This window comes from Sitophilus oryzae, unplaced genomic scaffold (genome assembly GCF_002938485.1).
Source record: "Sitophilus oryzae breed Bouriz unplaced genomic scaffold, Soryzae_2.0 scaffold_1165_pilon_pilon, whole genome shotgun sequence".
Lineage (NCBI taxonomy): Eukaryota > Metazoa > Arthropoda > Insecta > Coleoptera > Curculionidae > Sitophilus > Sitophilus oryzae.
The window spans coordinates 338,034-361,597 of record NW_022145799.1 but is presented as its reverse complement, the minus strand read 5'-3'; the positions used below and the strand labels follow the sequence as shown (position 1 = coordinate 361,597).

The 23,564-nt window shown below is 34.3% G+C and overlaps 1 protein-coding gene across 3 annotated transcripts in view; it reads right to left on the bottom strand.

The window, feature by feature from the left end:
- The window catches only part of LOC115887733 (forkhead box protein S1-like), a 45,308-nt gene that overhangs the window by 3,727 nt on the left and 18,017 nt on the right, over window positions 1–23,564 (bottom strand). The gene's annotated exons all lie outside the window — the stretch shown is intronic.

Genomic DNA, 23,564 nt, shown 5'->3' with positions numbered 1-23,564 from the left:
CAAAAAGCCTAATCTGAATTAGGCATGACGATATTTTCTGCACACTTCTGCAAAATGAATGCCCGTTTTCAGTCGTTTTACAAAATGCCAAATCGTGATCAAAGTTTAGTCAGCTATATTGAATAATTTACGCTTTAATAAAAATACCCCATAGTATCTTATACAAAATCAATAATTTAAATTTATGTCAAAATTTTATTTTGTTTAGACGAAAACAACTTGAACCCTATTTCATAAATTATAATTATAAGTAACATAATTTTAAATACAAAATATATTAAAACCTTAATATTAATATCTCATTTAATTATTATACTCTGTAATTCGATTCTGTGTACAGGGCTGCTTCTTTGTGGAACTTTGCTTTCTTTTTTTGGAAATTTTATTTTTTAAGAATAAAATGAATTTAGAGCTTTATAATAATTGTCCAACGATACTCTATATTTAACAGAATTATCACTTTTTGTGCCATTATTTCCTAATTTTGAAAGAGAAGAAATGTCATTGGAATTTAGGTTAGTTATACCAATCCCGAGTAAAATGTTTTGTGCAATCTGACTAGTTTTAGTTCATTAGGCATTTTGTAAAGGGACTGAAAACAGATAGGCTCTTTGTAAAATATCCTTCTATTGTTAAATGCTGGCGTTTTATAATATGCCTAGACTTTTTGCAAAATGCTGAGATTATTCGATCGCTTCCCTTTCTAAAAATTTCAGCGCACGCTACTGAAAAGCATATTTTTTAAGAATAATTTCACTAATAAAATCAGAACTGATAGGTATTTTTTAATCTGCGGCAAAAATAAATGGTACTCTGTTACGGAGATTAAAGACTCTTAAAAGCCGTACCTCGTCGTCTTAATATAGCGTTTCCTCCCACCCAACTGCCACCCCTAATTGCCAAAACAGATCGGTCCGTTAACACCCGACGATTTACGGCTCCCGCTCGCGTTACGGCTCTTTGAGACGCGACCGCGCCTTTTCTCTATTTTTAATTCGAGAGCGCGTACCACCTATCACTAATTTCGTGGTCGCTAGTTCCTAAAGGACTTAATAATTCTCGAATATTTATAGTTTCCTCGACGATATTAGCCGTCGTTTTGTATTCGGACGGATCCTTTTAAATTAATGCGTCTAGCGAGGGCTATTAATATAATCAAACATCGGAAAGGTGTATTAAAGGCAGGTGAAATTTATTCATTCAAATAGAAGTTAATACTCCAGTGCAGTTATGACATTCTCTCTCTCTCTTTGGTCCGTTTCCCTGAAGAGGGATTAGTGACTATGATGTTCCTGTAGCGGTTTTTATCGTATTGTGCCAGTCCGCTCTGTTTTGAGCCATGCTGACGGTTTCATAAAGGCCTTGGCCGATTAGGTCTTTAGTTTGATCAACCCATCTCTTGGGTGATTTTCCTCGTGGTCGCTTTCCCTCTACCTTTCCCTCGACTATTAGCAGCTGCAGTGAGTCCGTTCTTCTAGCAATGTGACCAATATATGTCAGAAAACATCGGTTTATTTTTTTTGAGAGACTGAGTTGTGAGTTTAGTTCTTGGAGAACTGACTCATTCGTACGATGGGCTGTCCAAGGTATACGTAGCAGACGTCTATATGCCCACATTTCAAAAGCATCTATTCGCCTGGTATCGCTTTTCTTCAGCGTCCATGTTTCCGCCCCATACGTAGCAATCGGGAAAACAAGCGAGTTCAGCAGTCTTAGTTTGGTATTCTTAGTGATGGCTGTATCTTCCATATCTTAGTTAATTTAGTTACGGCTGTTCTAGCCAGCGCAATTCTACGTCTTATTTCGCCTTCGCATGAGCCGCTGTTGTCGATTAGCGATCCCAGATATAAGTATTTATTAACCACCTTAAATCCAGCTATGTTTCCCACGTGAGGTTGGTTGTTGTTTTGTCGGTCCACAATCATGACAGTAGTTTTGTTAGGATTAAGTTTTAGCCCAAATTCTGTACTAGTTTCTTGGAGACGTTGCATAATAAATTCCATTTCTTCCACACTTGATGTTATGATTAGTGTATCGTCGGCATATCTTAGATTATTGATTTTCCTTCCCCCCACAGATACTCCACCTTGCCAGTTATCGAGAATATCACGCATTATGTACTCGGTATAAATATTGAACAATAGGGGTGAGAGAACACACCCCTGCCTGACACCCTTCATTGCTTGAAATCTATTTGATGTGACATCATTAATTCTTATAAGTCCGTAATTATGTTGGTATAGTTGTCGGATAAGTAGAATAAGGTGATCAGGAACCCCCATTTCCTTGAGTATTTGCCAAAGTTTTTGCCACTTGACTAGATCGAAGGCCTTAGAATAGTCGATAAAACAGAGATACATTTCTATGTTGAATTCTCGCGCTTTTTCTATTAACTGTCGTACGTTCCCTATCTGTTCTCTGGTACCCTTACCAGGCATAAAGCCAGTTTGTTCTTCTGCAATCTGTGGTAGTAGATATGGCCTGAGTCTGTTGTTAATAATCTGCAGGAGAATTTTGCATGCATGAGGAATTAAAGCAATCATTCGATAGTTATTGCAGTCTGCCGGATTACCCTTTTTATATAGTGGTATATATAGCGAGCTGCACCAGTCGTCTGGCCAAATTCCCGTCTTCCAAATCAGATTGCATATGAAATGAATAACATCAATTACCGGTTGCCCTATTGACTTTAATATCTCAGCAGCTACACCATCTATACCTGGGGCTTTATTTTTTTTGAGACGATTTAGGGCGTGTTCAACTTCTGATTTAAGGATCTCCGGTTCATGTTCGAATTGGTTGGGACGATTAATATTATTTATGACATTCACCATGTTGAAATTGCAAAAATTTTTAGAAAGCTGCGACCATTGAAAATAGTTAGCCTTAGTAACCCTTATTAACATACTAAAAGTCCCCATTTGTCCGATGTGTGCGTCATCAACCAAGACTACTTATTAGACTGTAGAATTTTGGTCTTGATCTGAAATTTTCGTTCAAAAGGAAAGATTCTGGAGAAGTGAAGAAGAAATAAGAAATTAGCAATTACTATCGAATGACAGTTACATCTATCATTTACCTTTTAACCATTTTTAGAAATGAAGATTAGTTTTTACAGTGGGTTTCTCAGGACTTATGACCAAGATTTTCTTGATTTAAGTAAGAACAATCTTCGGATTGTTACGGGGTTTTTAACAGGACACTGTCCCAACGAACACTTCAGTAGGTTAAAGGTAAGAAACAAGGGCAAATGCAGATTCTGTGGGGAAAATGGGGAAACCCCAGAACACTTCATCACTGAGCGCGCTGAAACGACAACCATTCGTGTTATAAACTTTGGAACGACTGATATCGTTGCTGCAGGACTAACCTCTGTCCGAAGAGGCGAAGAGAGAACTCCAGTAGGTTAATTTTGAATATCAGATCCTTAAACAATAACTAGCGAAGTAAATAACCAGAGGACCCCTTTTTCTTCGAATAAATTAAATGGCAATGGATCGTAGAACGTGCCGTAGCGCCTACTGTCCGTACTCCTGCGAACCAGCTGCTCCGTCTACGTGTCTCGAGGGGGCCGTTTGGCCGGCGCCCGGCTCTGTTTACGCCGTTTGCTCGCCAAACGGCCCCAAACAATGTACGGCACCGGTTTATGGGCGCGCTGGCTCGCGTTCCAATTTTAGTACCACCGACCGTAGAGAGATCACCCCAGCAAAAATGACCGACCGACGGACGTTCGGGTGTATAAATAGGTCGGAGAGAAGAGAACAATGAGTCAGTTTAGTTCTCTACACATTTAAAAGTTATTTTCTTAAAAAAAGCGATTTAGAATGTCATACATTGATTCCATTGGTTCAAGAGGAAAATTTACAATATTTCTTCCATCCAAGGATTTTTGAAGTGAAACTTATTTACGCCCGTTGGGAGTAAAAATTCAAGGCCGTGACACTCGGCCTTGAATGACCAATAGGTTTGTAGCTTCAGAATGGTAAAGTATCTAGCCCATTTGCCAGCTCAGAATTAGAATTTAGAGTTAGTAACTCGCATTTTCATTAGAGGAATGTAAAATGTTTAGGAGTGGAGCTAATCACCGCGACCTTATAGATCTATTGTGTGTTCCCCTTTCTCGAGTTATAACGAGTTATAACTCATCATACAGTCTCAGGGCTCTCTTTGACAAGAGCCAGTATCTGAGACGGCTCCACAGAAGCCAGCTCTCCATCCTCGACATCAGCCGTACCAAATATTATGGCAGGTCGTCGTCTCGGCGCACTCAGTGATAAGGTGTTCTGGTGTTTCCCCATTTTCCCCACAGAATCTGCATTCGCCGTTGTTTCTCAGCTTCGGCCTACTGATGAGGTGTTCGTTGAGGAGACAGTGTCCTGTTAGTAACCCCGTGAGAATCCGAAGATTGTTTTTACTTAAATCAAGGAAAACCTTTTATTTTTCTCGGTCGTAAGTTCTGAGGTACTTTTTCGAGTGTCTTAGACCGTTGGAGGACACCCATTCCAAGTTACGGATGGAGTCTTCCAGATTCTTCAGTTCCGCTTTCAGTTGGTTCCCGTTTGGAAAACAGAACGGTTCTGGTTCAGTTAGTGGAGTGTTCGCTCCTTTCCTAGCTAGATCATTTGCTTTGTCATTGCCTTCTATCCTCCTTGGTGAGCAAGCACCGAGTAGGAGGACTTTATTTTCTTTGTTTAATTTGTTGAGCTTCTCTAGGCTGATCGCGTTAAGTGCTGCTTGACTATCGGATAGAATGGCAATTTCCCGTTTTCGATAGTTCCTATCTTTCATTGTTCATTAGAGGACACTGTCATATTTATTTCAAACCAATAATCAGCGAGAATATTCGTATAATTTAATAAAATTACTGTAAAAATGAATTGTTTGTAACTGAGCTGTAATTTCTGTACCTATTATTACTTATTAATCCGGTAAAAATGATGGAAATAAATAATTGTGATTGATTAAAATTTAATTTTAAGATGAAACTTTTGTTAACAACGTTCTGAGAATTCGAATAACGAATTGAATAATGAAAAGACAAGTGACATCTGTCTAAAAAAGACAGCGATTTAGAGTGAAAAGGTAGCATTTGACAGCCATATGTTCTGTCAAAAGACCTGTTTTTTACCTATAAATATTTGTTTTTCTTTAAGTTCTATCATTTCCCGTACGAAGAAATTTCTGAGAACTTACCACCGAGAAAAATCTTCCTTAATTTAAATAAGAACAATCTTCGGGTTGTCACAGGTTTCTTAATAGGACACTGTCTCCTCAACGAACACCTCAGTAGATTGAAGCTAAGAAACAACGGCGAATGCAGATTCTGTGGGGAAAATGGGGAAACACCTTATCGCTGAGTGCGCCGAGACGACAACCATTCATGCCATAAACTGTGGAACGACTGATATCGGAGATGGAGAACTAGCCTCTGCAAAGTCGTCTCAGATACTGGCTTCTATCAAAGCCCTGAGACTGTATGATGAGTTATAACTCGTTATAACTCAAGAAAGGGTGCACACAAAGGATCTGTAAGGTCGCAGTGATTAACCCCCAAACATTGTGCATTATACATCATTTCCCGTATACGTTTCCCGTATAATAGCCGACATCCTCCATTATTTGACCACCCAGTACAAATTAAGGTTTTTTTCAAGGGCATATTATCGTCTTGAGCCCAGCCCTGTTGGCACCTCCCACCTCAAAACGCAGACAATATAAATCGGACTTAATGCAACGGTTTATAAATACGTCGCCACATCAAAACCTAACCGTCCGCGATATTTTGCAAATATCTTTCAAAACACACAATAAAATAACACAAATTATTCGCGGCCGTGTCTTGTCGTACGGTGAAAAATAGACTCGAGAATTTCACCGTCGGAGATTATCCTTGCATTTCGTTTACGTGGAAACGCGATATTTTATACATTCATTTCTACTGTTCGTGTGTTAGAGTGAAACCAATTACTATAACTATCATATTAACAAGTATTTTTAACTATTCATCAAAACTTAGATTTTCTTATAATATGACCAGCCTCTAGCTCAGGGATCAGAAGCTAGTGTCTTACTACCAAAGATGATTTTCTATATGTAAATTGGATTAATGAATATTCTTGTTCCTTTTGAATAAATTCATATTGAAACTAAAAGAAAAATAAAACACTAAATCACCACAATAAACCAAAACACTTTTACTTTTACACTGGATGCGTCAGCAGATGATTATAAACTGAGTTTATCATCATCAGCAGAGAATTTTCGCATTATCTACATCAAAAATGTAAAGGTGTTTATGTACAAATGGTCTCGTCAGTTCAAAATTTATATGGCTGTCTTATGATAAGACTTCTTAAAAAACAACATACAAATGCACACTCCAATTTGCTTATTACCCCTATAAAATATTAAAAATCTGTAAAAATATCCAAGTAAATAATACAGTTGGGTTAGGTTAGTTAGCCTTTCATCCCAAATAGCAGAATAACTATTAAAATGTCGGAAAAATTCACGAAAAAGTTTTTTGAGAATAATAAATGATAAATAGTTAGGTAGAATGTACTAAAATCATGTCCATCATGTTGGATTGGGTTAAAAGATGTATAATGTAAAGAAACAAAAAAACTTCAGCGATAATAGTATATTAAACAACGAGTTTCGAAAACGACGTTTTGCACACGAGTTCGACAGTTTGTTGGCTTGAGCCGCAGGCAAGAGCCACAAATCGAACGAGTGTACAAAGAAGTTTTCGAACGAGTTTTTACGCTATTTTTTCTACTACTACAAATTAGCAGCAGACTCACTCAGTTTTTGTGAGTTCTGTGGAATAATTTGCGATGTAATGATGACACTTTTCTGACGGCTGCGTTGCGTTTGGGGTTTCAGCTAAACATTGGAAGTTAAAAATGTTAAAATTGACACATGTAGTCTGCACTAAGACACATGTCGTGCCCTAAATACTTAGCACACGACAGTTTGCAAAACGCCAATTTCAGATCGAGTTTTCCGTGTGTCAAAATGCATTTTCTAGGCTAGTCGTAGAAAAAATCAAAGACAACTTCAAAATCAAAAAACAAAGATAAAAAAAAAGAATTACTAAGATGAAACAATACAATTATTAACTGTATTTCTAAAGGAAACACTGCGGAATCAACTGATACCTTCACAAAATGAAGCTAAGTGACACACAAATATGCAGGAAATCTAAACAGGACAATGAGACAATGTCCTACAAATTCCCTTAAAATCCACTGACTTGTAACTTTTTCTAATCGCTCAATATACACGGTTAAATATAGAATCAAAAATAGCTATTTATCTATTATAGTGTTTTTTTCCTTAACTAGAACATCGAAGAAAATTGACCAAACCACCCAAAAAAACAGAGACACGCGCCTCTCGATTTATCGGAGAAATTTCGGATTTCGAGAAAAATGACGTCCCATTTACGTCATCCGTTTTCATTTTGTTTGTCCCGGTGATCCCGCGACCTCTTCCAAGCTGATAAGCGACGGTTTAAGTGCGACCTTGTGTTTGACACGTCTTTCTCGGATCGTTGTATTCCAAGTGACATACTGCGATCAAAAATCGAAGAGCACAAATGTAGAGAGACTAACTTTTATATTTTATGATTACGGGTGGAAACTATTACAATAATAAATAAATCATTAGGGTAAAAGTCTCCTACTAGCCTACTGCTGACGCCATCTTCCCGTTTCCCGTCATCCAATGTTGTTGAGTTGTCGAGCATCATCATGGATTCATGGATGACTCCAGGCAGCACAAAGTTCTATAGGGTGATCGAGGAGGCGATTTTACTAAATAAATTATTGCAACGGATACACACACAGATATCTACTGACATTAACACAAAATTAATCAGCAATTAATTCTATATATAATATTTTTAATCTTCTAAAAATTAATATTACACGGGCATTAAAATATCGGATTTTGCGTATGTCTCAGCCCAAAGATTAAAGTTTAACATGCCAAAATGTAAATAACGGAATTCTTTCGAAAACCTTGGACAATAGTAAATTCAACAAAATATTATTGGGTTCAACCACATAAATAATTGATTGACAATATATTGACTTCTCACTTCCCATTAGAAATATGTAAACACGTATTTATTTTGTTTTTAATTAGATAGCTTCTAAATTCTTCAATAAAAGATAAACTAATTTGTTTTAAAACAATGTGGTTCCTACACTCTTAATGCTATTTATATAATACAATTATATAAATAGTATGTTAAAGAAGAATGTATGAGCTTGTATGAGCTATTATCATACAATTGGAGATCGTTATCTATCAGCAGAAGATAATAGTTTATTACCAGAATAACTAATCAAAATAATTTTAAAAAACACAAATAGGTCGATCAATTCCCTGTCTACCTTTGCTAAGTCTCGTCTAGATGTATGAATCCTCTCACGAAGAAAATTTTTCTCCATCCTGGTGTAAAGGCGATTTGCCTGAGTAGATGAGAATACCCTCTTCATTTTGAGAAATCCTGGTGTTACGTTTTGGTCTCGGCAGCGGCACAGAAATGGCTGATTTAATTACTTAAATACCTACAAATTTTCTAAAAAAATAAAAAAAAATTTTTGAACACAACAAAATAATGTTAACTAAACAAAACTAGAAAACGTCATTTTTATTGCATCAAAAGCAAATAAAAATTAATACGTAGCCAAGAGTCATGAATCAGGATTTCTCTGGGGGGTGCCCAGTAGCACCTGGGGTGGGGGGCCCGGCACCCCCGGGCACCCCTGTTGTTACGCCAATGTATACAAGTCAAAATCTGTAGAATTTCAATATTAAAGGCAGTAACATATTTGCCTACAAATGAGACATTATTTACCACCTTTACACGAACATTATGTTACTGGATATTTTTTATATGTTCTTTTTAAGAAATATATTACACCGTAATGTCGCATGTACCCCTCCCCCCATCCAAACTATACCGTAACGCAATATCAGATTACCCCAAGTGATCCCCTCCCCCGCGCGCCCTTGTGCACACGAAATCGATCCCCGTGTTTCGCGAATCGCTGACTGGAGCGCCGATCGCTCTTGCTCATTGCCCTGTGCCCCCTCGGGGCAACGTCACTCGATACGGCACTGGTGGAAACAAAGGCAGGGAGGGAGAGGGAGAAACCAGTAGGGATGTGCTTGTAAAGAAAAATATATCGATATAGCTGTGATACTGCTTTAATGGCTTTCACTCATATACGTGTGCTTTCCTTGTTCCTTGCAATTACTCAACGGAGAAAACTGATTCACTGTTTTATTTTCAATATTAAGGGGCCATCGTGTGCCGGAATCACTACGACTAGTGGGATGATTTTGATAATTTTTTAAGTAATATCTAAATTATTTAATTTTTTAGTATCTCTTTCTAAATTCTAAATGAGTTGACATCTGTCAATTATACGAGGGGAAACAAAATGTTGATATTTTGGTAAAAGTTTGCAATACCCTGTGGACTACGTTACCAAAGCAAGAAATTTAGAAATTACTTTATCATCTAGGTGTATCTTTCCTCAATAGGTTGTTTTTTGATTGTTATCAATATCAATAGCTTTATTTTTTTTGGATATATTCGCTTTTGAAGGAGACACTAACATATTTTCGTATTTTTCCAATTAAAACAATGCCCTTGTTTCTTGTCCTGATCAACAAGCCTATAAAATAGTGTAATGATTTATGTAATGTCACTGTTTTTGAAAAATCATATTATATTATTGCCTGTAAGGCAGTTGCTCTGGCAGATATGGTTTTAAGTTCAAAAATTGATCTCTGTCATGATGAATTAAAGCAGCAATCATGCAGCAATAGCCGATACTTCAGAACCTGAAACCATCTCTACTAGAGTAAACGTATAACGTAAATAAACAATAATAATATGACTTTTCAATGACAGTGACATTAGAAAAAAAATAAACACTGTTTTATATGTGTGATGATGAGATCCAAAAACAATGCCAAAATTGCTGTAAATCGTTACTGTCTTATTGAAAAGCGAATATCTCCAATAAAAATAAAGCTATTGCGACAAATTAAAAAACAGACTCTTGAGAAAAAACGTACCTATATGATAAAATGATTTTTAAAATCCTTGCTTTGTTAACATATTCCACAAGGTGTTTCAAACTTTCACCAAAATATCAAAATTTTGTTTTCCCTCGTATTATTGACAGATGGAAACTTTCATTTTTAATTTTGAAAAGTCAAATAATTTAGCTACAAAATGCTTAAAAAATCATCAAAATCGGCCCATTAGAACAAAATATATTAATCTTTAAAATACATGAAAATTTTAAGGTGCCCGTTTTTTGTGCCGGTGCGTGTATGTCTGCACCTACACTCCTACCCCTGTACCCTGCACCAACTTGTGCAGGTCCTTGATAGGATGGGAGTATTCTTCCGGTTCTAGTCTTGATTCCCAAAATAGAATGTGTAGCTTGCGATACAGAGCCTTGCAGTGACAAATTATGTGCTCCGCTGTTTCAGGATCTTTATCGCAGAGTCTGCAGCAAAGACTTTTTTGGTACAGGTTGAGCTTGCTTAGGTAGTATGTCTTGTGTATGATATTGTAAGACCTGTTGTAATCCACAATTTATTCTCGCTAAGAATTATCAGTTCAGCTGTCTGTTTCTCCAGTGGACTTTCTGCTTTTCACTGAGTCAGAGTTTTACTGCACTACGAGTCAAACATACAATATTAATTGTCGATTTATCGATATTTTGACTTATCGATATAGCTTCGACGGCCCTAAAAATCGGAGCGTTGTTCCTGTTGCTGCTGCTGATACTGCTACCGATGTTGTTGTTGCTGTTTACGCGCTAAAGGCACGCTCCTGTCAAATTAGGCGGAACGAAATCCGGCACCATTAGTGCCTAATTACTAATAATTATCAGAGAGGGACGGTTGTTGCGAACGCTGCGAGGGGGTGATTACACGGGATGGAAACAGGTAGAATAATTAGGGGATGGAAAAGGAAATTATCAAAAATTGTGCTGAATAATACGAAGGATTATGGGTGTCTATTATAATTTAATAAAATACTACAATGTTACACACACGTTATATGATAATCATATACAGGGTCGCTGTTATAAATGGAAACGGTCTATTATTAGGTAAAATATAGGAGGTGCCGTACCTTAAAAGTTATAGGATTTACAAATATCTAATAGCGAGTAATAAATTTAAATATACAGGGTCGGTCATAAAGTTATGGCACGACATCAAACTTAATTTTTTGAATGAAACCCCCTGTATATTATTGCATATTTCAATTCTTCCTTCAATTTTAAGCAATAATCGTAATACACAATGTACATAAATTGAAAAATTGAAATGTTAAACGAAAATTTTGTAATTTCCAGACTTGATATAATCTCATTGTATACATCGATAAATGCTAACTTGATAACTAAACATACAAAATGTAGAAATTGTACTTAACGGATTAATAAACCACCTGTCTGATTTAATTTCATTACTTCTAACCAAGAAATCAAGCGATATAATTTTGAGTAATCTGTTTTTTGTCCTTCATCCAAAAACGACCGCGGAGAAAATGTGCATCCCATACAAACATGACATAATACATAATGTTTATAATGTTTTCGAGTTTCGTATATGTTTTGAGTTTGGCGTATATATCGCAACCGACGCATGATTATCTTGTTTACTAAAATCTCACTAATTTCCATCGGAAAAAAGTCTTTCTGTAAAGCGTATTTTGGGCTATCGAACGTTAAAAAGATTCTTGTCCGTTCTAAAATAAGAACGGAGATATTAAAAAATAGAACGTGTTAGCGATAAGAGATTGACCTTTTATCTCAGTGGGTTTTAGTTATTAATTTACTCGTAATGGAGTTTTGCATATCGTATTAGAAACTAGAAACGCTTAGATCCTTCTCTTTCAATCTTCAGAAAAATTGTTTTGTCAATAATGTTTAGGCTACGACATACATATAAATATTTATAGTATTGTTTGTTGAAAAATACTGAATAGTTGAAGATTTTTGTTTTATATACAAATAGAAATTATTTAGAAACATCAATGATAAGCTAGTAGTATTTGATATATTATGTCCATAAAAGCTTAAAATTATATAAATAAACATGCGTAAAAATTATTTACATTTGAAAGATGAATTGAATGAAGAATTATTTGTAAAATCAGTTGAATTTCGCTTCCTCTAGGTACATAATATATGAAGAGCAGACTTATTAAATGCATTTTGTCAATTTTTTCAGATTTTCAACCAAAGATGGCATTGCGAACTACATACACAGAGTTACAATATGATGCCAGAAACGACGTGATGTATGTCCATTGCCGGTAGACAAACAAACAGAAGTATGTCCTTTTGTGCTGTGGAGGCAGTTCTTTTAGTTTCAAAGTAAAGGAATTTTTCCAATTTTGATCCGCGGTTATTTCCCCTATACGCCACCTGGGGTCGCGTCATCCGATGGGAGTTTGGAGTTCTCGACACGGATTTTCTCAAAAACGGACTAAGAAAACACGGAATATCTTAAAAACTGCGACTTCGACTGATTTTGATGTTATTACAAATTTTGTTGCAAATATTATTCCTAATCTTAAATTGAAAACGGCGTTTCGCTAGCTACTTTAATTTTGGAGTAACGATTTTTTAAAATTTTTAACCCCCTCCCATACTCCCTTACCAACCCCCCACCCCCACCAAAAACTAATAGCCAGGTTCTCGGGTGCCAAAGTATTTTTGTACCAAATTTGGTTAAAATCGGTTTAGCGGTTTTTGAGTTATCGTGTTAGAGACAGACGGACAGACACCATGAAAATATTTTGTATTTAGGTCATTTATGACCCAAATAATTCATTTTGGGTGAAATTAAAAAAACTTTTTTTTTGCCGATTTTAATAATAAGCCTACCATACCTGTTGGTATGGTTAGTAGGCTAAAAAACCGTTCACAGTCCTTTATACGTGAAATTTCTCTTTATAAGCCTAAATAGAAAATACTTTCATGGTGTCTGTCTGTCTGTCTGTCCGTCCGTCTGTCTGTAACAAGATAACTCAAAAACCGCTAAACTCATTTTAACCAAATTTGACACAAAAATACTGAGAACCTGGCCATTAGTTTTTGGTGGGGGTGGGGGTTGGTAAGGGGGTGTGGGAGGGTTAAAATTTTTAAAAAATCGTAACTCCAAAATTACAGTAGCTAGCAAAACGCGGTTTTCAATTTAAGATTAGGATTAATATTTGCAAGAAAATTTGTAATAACATCAAAATCAGTCAAAGTCGCAGTTTTTGAGATATTCCGTGTATCCGTAGTCCGTTTTTGAGAAAGTCCGTGTTGAGAACTCCAAACTCCCATAGGACGCGACCCCAGATGACGGATAAATTCCTTTACTTTGGAACTAAATAAACTGCCTACCAACTTTTTATTAACATATTTTAGTATGGGCGGCTATACGTGCCTCCCGGCGCCAATTTTTTTTCAATTTTTTCAGATATCATCAAAACTAGATTTTTCCCATGTAGGTGTACTATTTTTGTTTGGTGTATAATTTTTTTATCCATTTTTCAAGTATGCTAGTCAAGTTCTGTCTAAGTTTCTTGCAAAAAGCGTGGCAGTTTTTCGTTATTTGTCAAAATTTGAAAAAATAGACAAAATGCATCTAGAAAGTTTAGAAAAACAAAACGGACAACCGAGGGTTTCGTACAAAAAATATGTTTTTATTAACAACTCAGTAGATTGAAACTAAAAATTAACGGAGAATGCAGATACTGTGGGGAAAATGGAGAAACACCAGAACACCTAATCGCTGTCATTGCGCCGAGAAAACCATTCATGCCATAAACTTTGGTACCTACGACTGATATCGGAGATGGAGAACTAATCTCTGTAAACCCGTCTCAGATACTGGCTCTTGTCAAAGCCGTGAGACTGTATGATGACATAACTTATAGGGGAAAACCGCTATGAAGTGGACATATTATTAAAAGGAGTTATATTAATTATTAATCGATAATGAAATGAATTAAAAACTACATAGGTTGAAAGCTTCATCAATATGCTTTTAAAATATATTACTAAATTTATTTTGGAAATATTGTAATTGGGAGTAATATCTAAGTTTGAAAAAAGTTGCTTTTGTCCATTTCAAAACATCGATGTATTGGAATGGACAGTAGTGGTTATGAAAAGGACATTTATGTTAAAAGAAATTAATTGCTTCAAAAATAACTTTAAGTTAAACAAACTATATCTTAAGAGCAGTATTACAATAAAAATTTCGAATACCCTGAATACCACATGTTTCATGTGCCCAAGAAGAACATAAGAAACACTTTAACCAGTCTGTCTTGCTACATTGATACGCTTCCTTGCAACAGACACAATTATCTTGATTTATTACGTTATTGTTTTCGTTAGGTTGAATGTTGGGTTCTCTGTTTTCTCTTGGTATAAATTGGCATAGAGGAACTTTCTTACTTGACTGTTCACTATCATTAAGTTTCTTCCGGTGGAAGTAATTCACATCCAAAAATCCTTCTTCCGTCATTCAACCACTTGGATTGGAAATTCCTTTTGCGACACTAGGCCCTTCTTTCAGCATAATTTCCTTAAAGTGCACTCTGGGAAATATAAAAACGGGAGGAATTGTTCCTCCAGAGGCATTAGTAAATCCAAGCATCGTAACTAAATTACCTCTTTCGACTGAAGTCACTTGCTCGACCTGTTTAGAATCTCTAGTTGCTAAAACTTTTGGAGGATTTGTAACCGTGAGACAGCCAGTTTCGTCTAAATTCCAAATCATATGGGGCTTAAATTTATGTTTTTCCAGAGCTTGCTCCAAATTGCTATAAAAATTACTGACATTCGTTGGATTGAATGAAGTCGCTCTAGAGAGAGAAGTGTTTTCTGGGTTTTCTTAAATTTAATGTTGAATTTCTTTTCATAAAACCAAGTAGCCAGTCTTTTGATGTCATCTTCTTTTCTTTGCAAGATTTCGGTAAAATTCCCTGAGCCTTTGCATACTGGTAGGCAAGTTCCTTGACTTGCACGGTTGTGAGACCGTAACACATCTTTGATGATGTTTTCAGATAATCAACCAATAATTTTTCCTGTTCAAGGGAGAAAATACGTTTATTAACTATGTTAGGTCGATGACGATAATCTTCCTTCTGAGTTCTAGCTCTTTTACAAATTGAAGCTAAGTAAGGTTTGGAAAAGTTATGGGCTGCCGCTACCGACCGGATAGATTGATTTTTATAACTTCTCTTACGGCGGTTTCGATTACATCAATGGCTGGTCGTAACCTTTTCTTTCGTGTAGAAATATTGATCTGAAAAATATACAACTAATTTTAATGAAAAGTTTAAAAATTATCTACTATTCCTTAACAAACTGGTCACAAAGCCTTGAAAAGGACATGTAGTATTGAAACGGACACGTCCATTTCAATACGGCGTCTTGTGTCCATTTCAAGACAACACCCACTTAACCACTAAATGACAATATAAAGTGTAAATAGAGAAATATTTTATACGGTCTAAACCTTCATTTGTGTACTATAATAACTTAGTTTTAAACTTATTAATCTGAATTTGACAAAATTTCAATAGTTTACCTGTGACATAGTTCGATATTTTCACAAAGAAAAATAGTTTTTTAACACCTAATATTAAAATTCTTGCCGCCGAGACACGATCAGCCAGTTCAGCCCGCAATTTTGGTGGTAATGGAAGCGGCGCGCGGGGTTGCCAAATGTAACCGTAAAAGTTTCGGCTATTCAATCAAATAGGACATAGGACATAGGAACAAATGTCCGTTTCAACACCCGTCCGTTTCATAGCGGTTTTCCCCTAACTCAAGAAAGAGGGACACAATAGATCTACAAGGTTGCAGTGATTAACCTCCTCCCTCACTAATCGAAAAAAAATCAAAATATTTTGTATTTTTGCATGTAGAAGGTTACTGCATAACACTTCTTGGATGAATCACCAATAAAAACTCAAACAAGACGTATTATTTATACATAAATGTACTTAATTAATAACATGAATAATAACATCGATAAACAACATTTAAATCTCTTTCTCTCTCTCACTCTCACTCTCTTTCCGAGTAAATTCAACATTAAAAGTATTACATGTCACATAAAACGCATAAAGATAAGGTTTTGCAATTAATATGCAGTTTTAAACAACTAACACAAGTCGTTTGATTCTTTTTAAATACCTACGTGTTTTTTACGCACGTGTAAAGCTTGATTTTCATGCATCCGTTATACGACGATATGATGTTACGATATTAATTTTATTGGTTGAATTTAAAGACTTCGATTGGTTAGAAACGGGTAACCAATCGAAGCCATTAGATTCAACCAATAAAATTAATATCGTATCATCGTATCGTCGGACAACGGATGCATGAAAATCAAGTTTTAAGCTTGTTAAGTCCGCACTCTATGGGTTGTATAGGAATATATGAATGCCACCAGGATATTTGTACCACCGTATGTGCACTACTGAAGTCATTTGTTTAAACCTAAATTTGGTTTAAAATTATTTGATTCAACAAATTTAATAAAAAAACATAATAAAGTTCTCAAAATTCTACCCCAAAACGCAGCATTCATTTCCAATTATGGTGTAGACTCTATCACATATTTATATATAAGAATAACTTTAGATATTTTTGATTAGCTCGTTTACGAGTTATCGCCGATTTCTTTGTAAATATTTCTCCTTTCTTATGGCCCTGTATTTACTTATGAGCACCAGTCAAGGTAAAAGATAACTGTCAAATGAAGTTATCATTTCAGAAATTTACCTATTTAATGCTTTATTATTATTGAAAACTCATTCCGACATCGGAAATCTTGAAAGATGTATTTATAAATACAAATTATTATGAATTAAATTAAAATAAAGTAATCAATTACAAGGTTAATTATAGTATTATTACAATTTTCAATAACTTATTAATTTAGGTACTATTAAATTGTTAGAACTTTAGGATTTAAGATGTTCAAATATTCCTCCATCGACTGCTAGACAATAACCCAGGCGATCATAAAATTCTCTTCTTCTAGTTGGTAAACTGAAATTCTATTGCATTCGGCAGAAATAGCATTTTTTAACTCGTCTAGATTTGGGTATTTTTTATCCTTGTATATCCTGTTTTTTAAATGGGCCCAGAGAAAGAAATCATTTGGCGAAATATCAGGAGACCTTGCTGGCCAATTTACTGTATGATTTAGGACAATAACGTTTCCGTTAAAACTATTGTCTAAATATTCCCGAACAGCCAGGGTACTATGTGCCGGGCAGCCATCCATTTGGTACCAAACTTCCTGATTTTCCCTAGCGGCATCATGTAAAGCAGGTAAAATATGATTTTCGAGTAGGTAGTTCCAAATAATATTCTGCATTTAAATTTCGCGTAAGAAATAATGGCCCGATAATATTGTATCCCTGCCCAAACATTTACTTTCTGTGGATATTGCGTCCTTGTTTCGACAAACCTGTGTTGGTTTTCTTTGTTCCAATATCGATAATTTTGAATATTGGGTTCATTATTTAAGGTAAACGTGCATTCTTCAGTGAAACATATGTTTTTTTAAAAATTCCCTATCCGTGTTTGCTCTTTCCATCATATCAAAACAAAACTCCTGCGGCCGTATTTCGTCCCCATCTCGTAGCTCTTGGTGCTTTTCATATTTGAAGGAATAGTATTTATGTCGTTTTAAAATTCGAAACGCTGTAATGTGATCTATTCCTATTTCATCCTCAAGTTTCCTTGTGCAGATCTTTCCATCGTTCTCTTCCACGCACAATAAAACTTCCAAGTCGGTATCATTTCTTGCATCTTCTCTTGGTTCCTGCCTTGCTTCACATCTGCAGTTATTTATTAGGGTACCTTTGGTCTCAAATCTCTGGATATTCCTTGCGATTGTAGATTTTCCAGGTATCAGTCTATTCGGATACAGAGCAGCAAACATGTCCGACAACTTTTGATAACTATTTCCTTGATAATACCATTTAATCATCAATACTTTTTCTTCGGTAGTGTAATTCATGGCTAATATTTTCGATGTAGGTATGAGTTTTTAATAATAATAATAAAGCACTAAATAGATAAATTTCTGAAATGACAACTTTATTTGACAGTTATCTTTTACCTTGACTGGTGCTCATAAGTAAAAACAGGGCCATAAGAAAGGAGAAATATTTAAAAATAAATCGGCGATAACTCGTAAACGGGCTAATCAATAATATCTAAAGTTATTCTTTTGAATGTGGGTTTTAGTGCTCTTCAATAAACATAAATATAATTATTCTCTAAAATAATTAGGGAAGCCAATCATTGACCCCATTAAAATTTACATGGGATTTCCTATGTCCCGCACGACTATGCACACCCGGTATACTCTCTTTGTAGTTGGGTCTATTGGTTGTCTATTGTTAATTTCCCTGCTAATTTTCTAATATCATGGTCCCATCTCAGGTCTGGTCTTCTTCTAGGTCTCTTAATTCCTCTTGGGTACCATGCTATAATTTTTGTGGTTCATCTGTTGTTCCAGGTGTCCTGCCCATTGGCACTTGTGGGATTTGATTTTGTGGATGGCATATACTATTACCTGGATCTTTTGTCGTGTTCACACTATTCATCAGACTGAGACTTTCAGAGTCTTTCTTGGTTATTCCCAGCATATTTCGTTCCATTGAGCGTTGTGCGACCTGCAGTTTTCTTATAATGTCCATTTTAAGTGTCCAGATTCGCATGCATAGGTCGTGACTGGTAGTACGCCAAATGTAGCATTATTGTTCTAAATTGTCAATTTTTTCAATTTGAGAGACACTCAAAAGCAATAAGTTAATAAAAATATCCATATGGTGCTGGTTTTATCTGCAGCGCTGTAAATGCATGTAGGTAGCCAAAACAACCAGTGAGTCAATAAGAACCATTTAACTAAAAAAACTTAAAACCTTTAAATTACTTGTTTTGTACAATTACAATTAGGTACTACTAATTATTTTTCAACTAGTTCGCCCAGGTTTCTGTACGTATGTACCAAAGGTATGTACCGATTATTAACAAATGCAGATAAGAGTGAATTATGACTTACAGTTCAAGTGGACGCGAATATTCGTTCTGTCACTTTAAAGCAAGTTTACCAGAAATTAATGTTTTGTTGTAAGAAGACGAAAGTTATAGGTCGTTATTATGACTTTAGTACCTCATAAAAGTATTTTATTTGTCAAATTAAGTGATTTAGTGTTAAAAAGCAGTAATTTTAGACTTACAAACCAACCGGATGGTTTTTAGACTTTATTACACATACTATAAAAAAGAAAACAGAACGATTTTCGTCTTTTTATTTGAAACTTTATTGACAGTGACAGTTGTCTTTTATTTTAATTCAGTTCATACCTTTGAATAAGAAGACTAAGGAAGGAGCATATCAAAAATCTTAGGTACACCGCGATGGGCCTCAAATATGGCCGACTTAAATTCTGGTTTATCAGTGCCGTTCTAATTTTATTTAGAAAATGTAAAACTATGATGTAGGGTAGACGTGGGGTAGACTCAATAATTTGTTATTTTATTTTACGTTGTGAATAAATGTTGGTAGTTATTAAAATTGTTATAAAAATATATAATTCTAATAAAAATAGATAAGTTATAATAAGTATTTATTAACACAAACATCCGATACGCTACTGAAGCAGGTAAGTCAAATTAACGTATCAAAATTCTTTGACATCTGATCTTTGACAAGTAGCAAATAAAAGCTAAAATGCAAGAAAATATATAATTAATTTAAGTGAATTTCATAAATGATCGGTTTACTACACGTATGTATATTATATAGTCACTTACTAGCGAAAAGTTGTTCCATTATTTCACTCAATTTTTGTCGAGATCTACCGCACGCTACACAACCAACTATTTTAGATTCTTTTTCGATAAATCGCTATAATGTCACTGTTAATTTAAGTTCTGCCACAATTTCCATCTAGATTTACTACCTTTATACAACTATCAGTAGTAGAATAAATAATAAATAACATAAAATAAAGTAGCTCCGTAAAGACTGACAAATCCACAAAATTTCAAATCAAATTCAAATATGTCAAATGAATCGTCAAACAGAACTGTCAAGGATCCCCACCCTAGATAGCTTTTTCTGCCCACCATGCATGAATACATGGATATAGGGTATGATGTAGGTGGACTTGGTCTTCTTATTCAAAGGTTCATACCCTTTGAATAAGAAGACTAAGGAAGGAGCATAATGCTATCCATGTAATGATCCATGTATTCATGCATGGTGGGCGGAAAAAGCGCCATAAAAGCACTCTAGGGTGGGGATCCTTGACAGTTCTGTTTGACGATTCATTTCTTAACAGCACTTAATTTGATTTGATGTCCTGTTCACGGCTTTCTTGAGCTAATTTATTTTATGTTATTTATTATTATTCGCTATTTTGATAGTTGATAAAATAGTAAATCTAGATGGAAATTGTGGCAGATTTTAAATTAACAGTGACACTATCAGGAAGATTTATCGAAAAAAACTCTAAAATAGTTGGGCTAGCGTGCGACAGATCTCGGCAGAAAAGTTTGAGTGAAATGATAGGAACAACTTTTCGAAGTAATGACTATATAATGTACATACGTGTAGTAAACCGATCATTTATGAAATTCACTTAAATCAACTAAATTATATATTTTTCTTGCAATTTTAGTTATTTTCGTTTACTACTGTTAAAGATCACAATGTCAAAGAATTTTGATACGAATTTGACTTACCTGCTTAAGTAGCGTATCGGATGTTTGTGTTTAAATACTTATTATAACTTATCTATTTATATTAGAATTATATTTTTATAACAATTTTAATAACTAGCAACATTTATTCACAACGTAAAAAATTATTGAGTGATAAATGAGGTCTACCCTACATCATAGTTTTAATTTTTACGAAAACTTAGAAGAGACTGGTAAAACCGGAATTTAATCGGCCAATTTTTGAGGCCCATTACATTGTACCTAATTCACGATATGTTCCTTCCTTAGTCTTCTTATTCAAAGTTCATACCAAATAAACTTTTAGTCACGTGACCGACACAGCGTCGTCCACTTTTACATATTTTCTTTTAATCAAAATATTTTAGGAAATAAAAATAAATTAATTATAAATATATAAACAGTTATTATTTACATCAACAAAACTCGCCTTCTTAACAGCACTTAAGGGACATAAAAGGCCTTTACTACCGCTTTCCCGTTCAAAATATTCTAATAAAGTTGCGATGAGTTTTTTACGGCTATTAAGCTATCCTTTACACTTCGTTGTCCTGTTCACGGCTATCTTGTACACTTCTTAAGACATCCTTTAGATAAATCGCGATTTTTAAACGATAAAATAGTGAATTATCAACCAGCAAGTCAGATTTTAAAGAAAAAATAATTCAGGAAGATCTTCCGCAAGAAATTATTAACCAGGCTAGGCGGCTACAGCACAAATACTGTCAGAAAAGTTTCGTAGCGGTATGATAGGTGTGACTTTGAAGTTATAACACACTAGTTTGTTATACAGGGTTGTTCACTATATACGACACGGAGTATTGTAGCTAAACGATTAGATTTTCACAAATTGTAAGTTTTGGGTTCGTTGAAGGTCAATTAGAGCCACAATTTAAAATAATTTTTACAAGATACAGAGTGTCCCAAATAAGTAAAAAATATTATAATTGTATTTTTTTAAATAGAACAGCCTGTATATTATCCTATTTTTGGATTCTACGATTGAAATAAAGGTAAATTTGATTAAGGTTTATCACACTTAAAACTTACCGTTTTTGAAATATTTTCAATTTTATGAAATTGCAGAAAAAAATTTAAGGCTTTATTTCTCCAAAGGGTATAAAAGTTTTTTAATACTAAATATTTACTGAAGATTATTTATTGGTCATATATTGTGTTGCAATAATAAAAATGTTACGACCTAATACAGAGTGTCCAAAATTTTTTATTAAATAATTACTAGCTTTAAACGGCAATAACTTGTTTAATTTAAATGGAACACCCTATATATGTGAATCAGATACATAATGTAATTGTCTATCAAATTGTATTGTTCCATTTTTTACCCATCTCTTCAAGTTTTCATAGAAAATGCATTTTCTTATAGTTTAGACCTCATTTATCACTATACCCATGGAATATTGACATTTTAGCTTATTTTTAAAGATGTAACAAATTTTCAAAGGGTGCATATACTAATATTGTTGATATAGTTCGCTTATTTAATTAAAAAATAAAAAAAAACTGTTTAAATATTTTTTGTTAAAGAGGACCAATTAATATGATCCCAGTATTCAAACTACATTAATTGACTGTTTACGTTGTGGTAATAATTGTTCCAAATACTAAAAAACTGAATTTTGTGTGTGTATTACACAGTGTGGTAAAAAGTAACACCTTATAAATTTTATTTCATTTATTGACGAATGCTTATTTATAAAAACAGAGACATTCATTTTTATAACTTGATTGATTTCTGAGCCAAATCCACATTTATTTAGAATAATTTATTAATTAAAACAATTTAAAAGTATGCAATTAACTAATTTTTGGTGTTTTTGGTAGGAAATAATGGTGGTATATTTAATTGGTATACTCTTTTACAAAGATTTAAATAGTTTTTTTGTATGCCAATGGGCATGCAATATTTACCACCTGTACATTTTGTACATATTATGGTGCTATAAAAAATCTGAAATGTCAATATTCCATGGGTATAGTGATAAATGAGGTCTAAATTATAACAAAATGCAATTTCTACGAAAACTTGAAGAGATGGGTAAAAAATGGTATAATACAATTTGATAGACAATTACATTGTGCATCTGATTCACGTAAAATATATAGGGTGTTCCATTTAAATGAAACAAGTTATTGCCGTTTAAAGCTAGTAATTATTTAATATAAATTTTTGGACACTCTGTATAAAGGTAGTAAATTTTATTATTGCAACACAATATCTGATCAATAAATAATCTTCAAGAAGATATTTAGTATTAAAAACTTTGATTTCTAGGAGAAATAAAGCCTTTTTTTTTACTGCAATTTCATAAAATTAAAATATTTCAAAAACGGTAAGGTTTAAGTGTGATAAACCTTAATAAAATTTACCTTTATTTCAATCGTAGAATCCAAAAATAGAATAATATACAGGGTGTTCCATTTAAAAAAATACAACTATAATATTTTTTACTTATTTGGGACACTCTGTATCTTGTAAAAATATTTTTAAATTGTAGCTCTAATAGACCTTCAACAAACCCAAAACTTACAATTTGTAAAAATCTAATCGTTTAGCTACAATACTCCGTGTCGTATGTGGTGAACAACTCTGTATAAGTTCAAAAACTCACGCGTGTGTTATTATTTATTTTATATGCATGTATAATGAGGGAGTAATGTCTGTATAAAAGTAGTGGCTGTTGGATAAAAACCTTTATCCAAATGTCT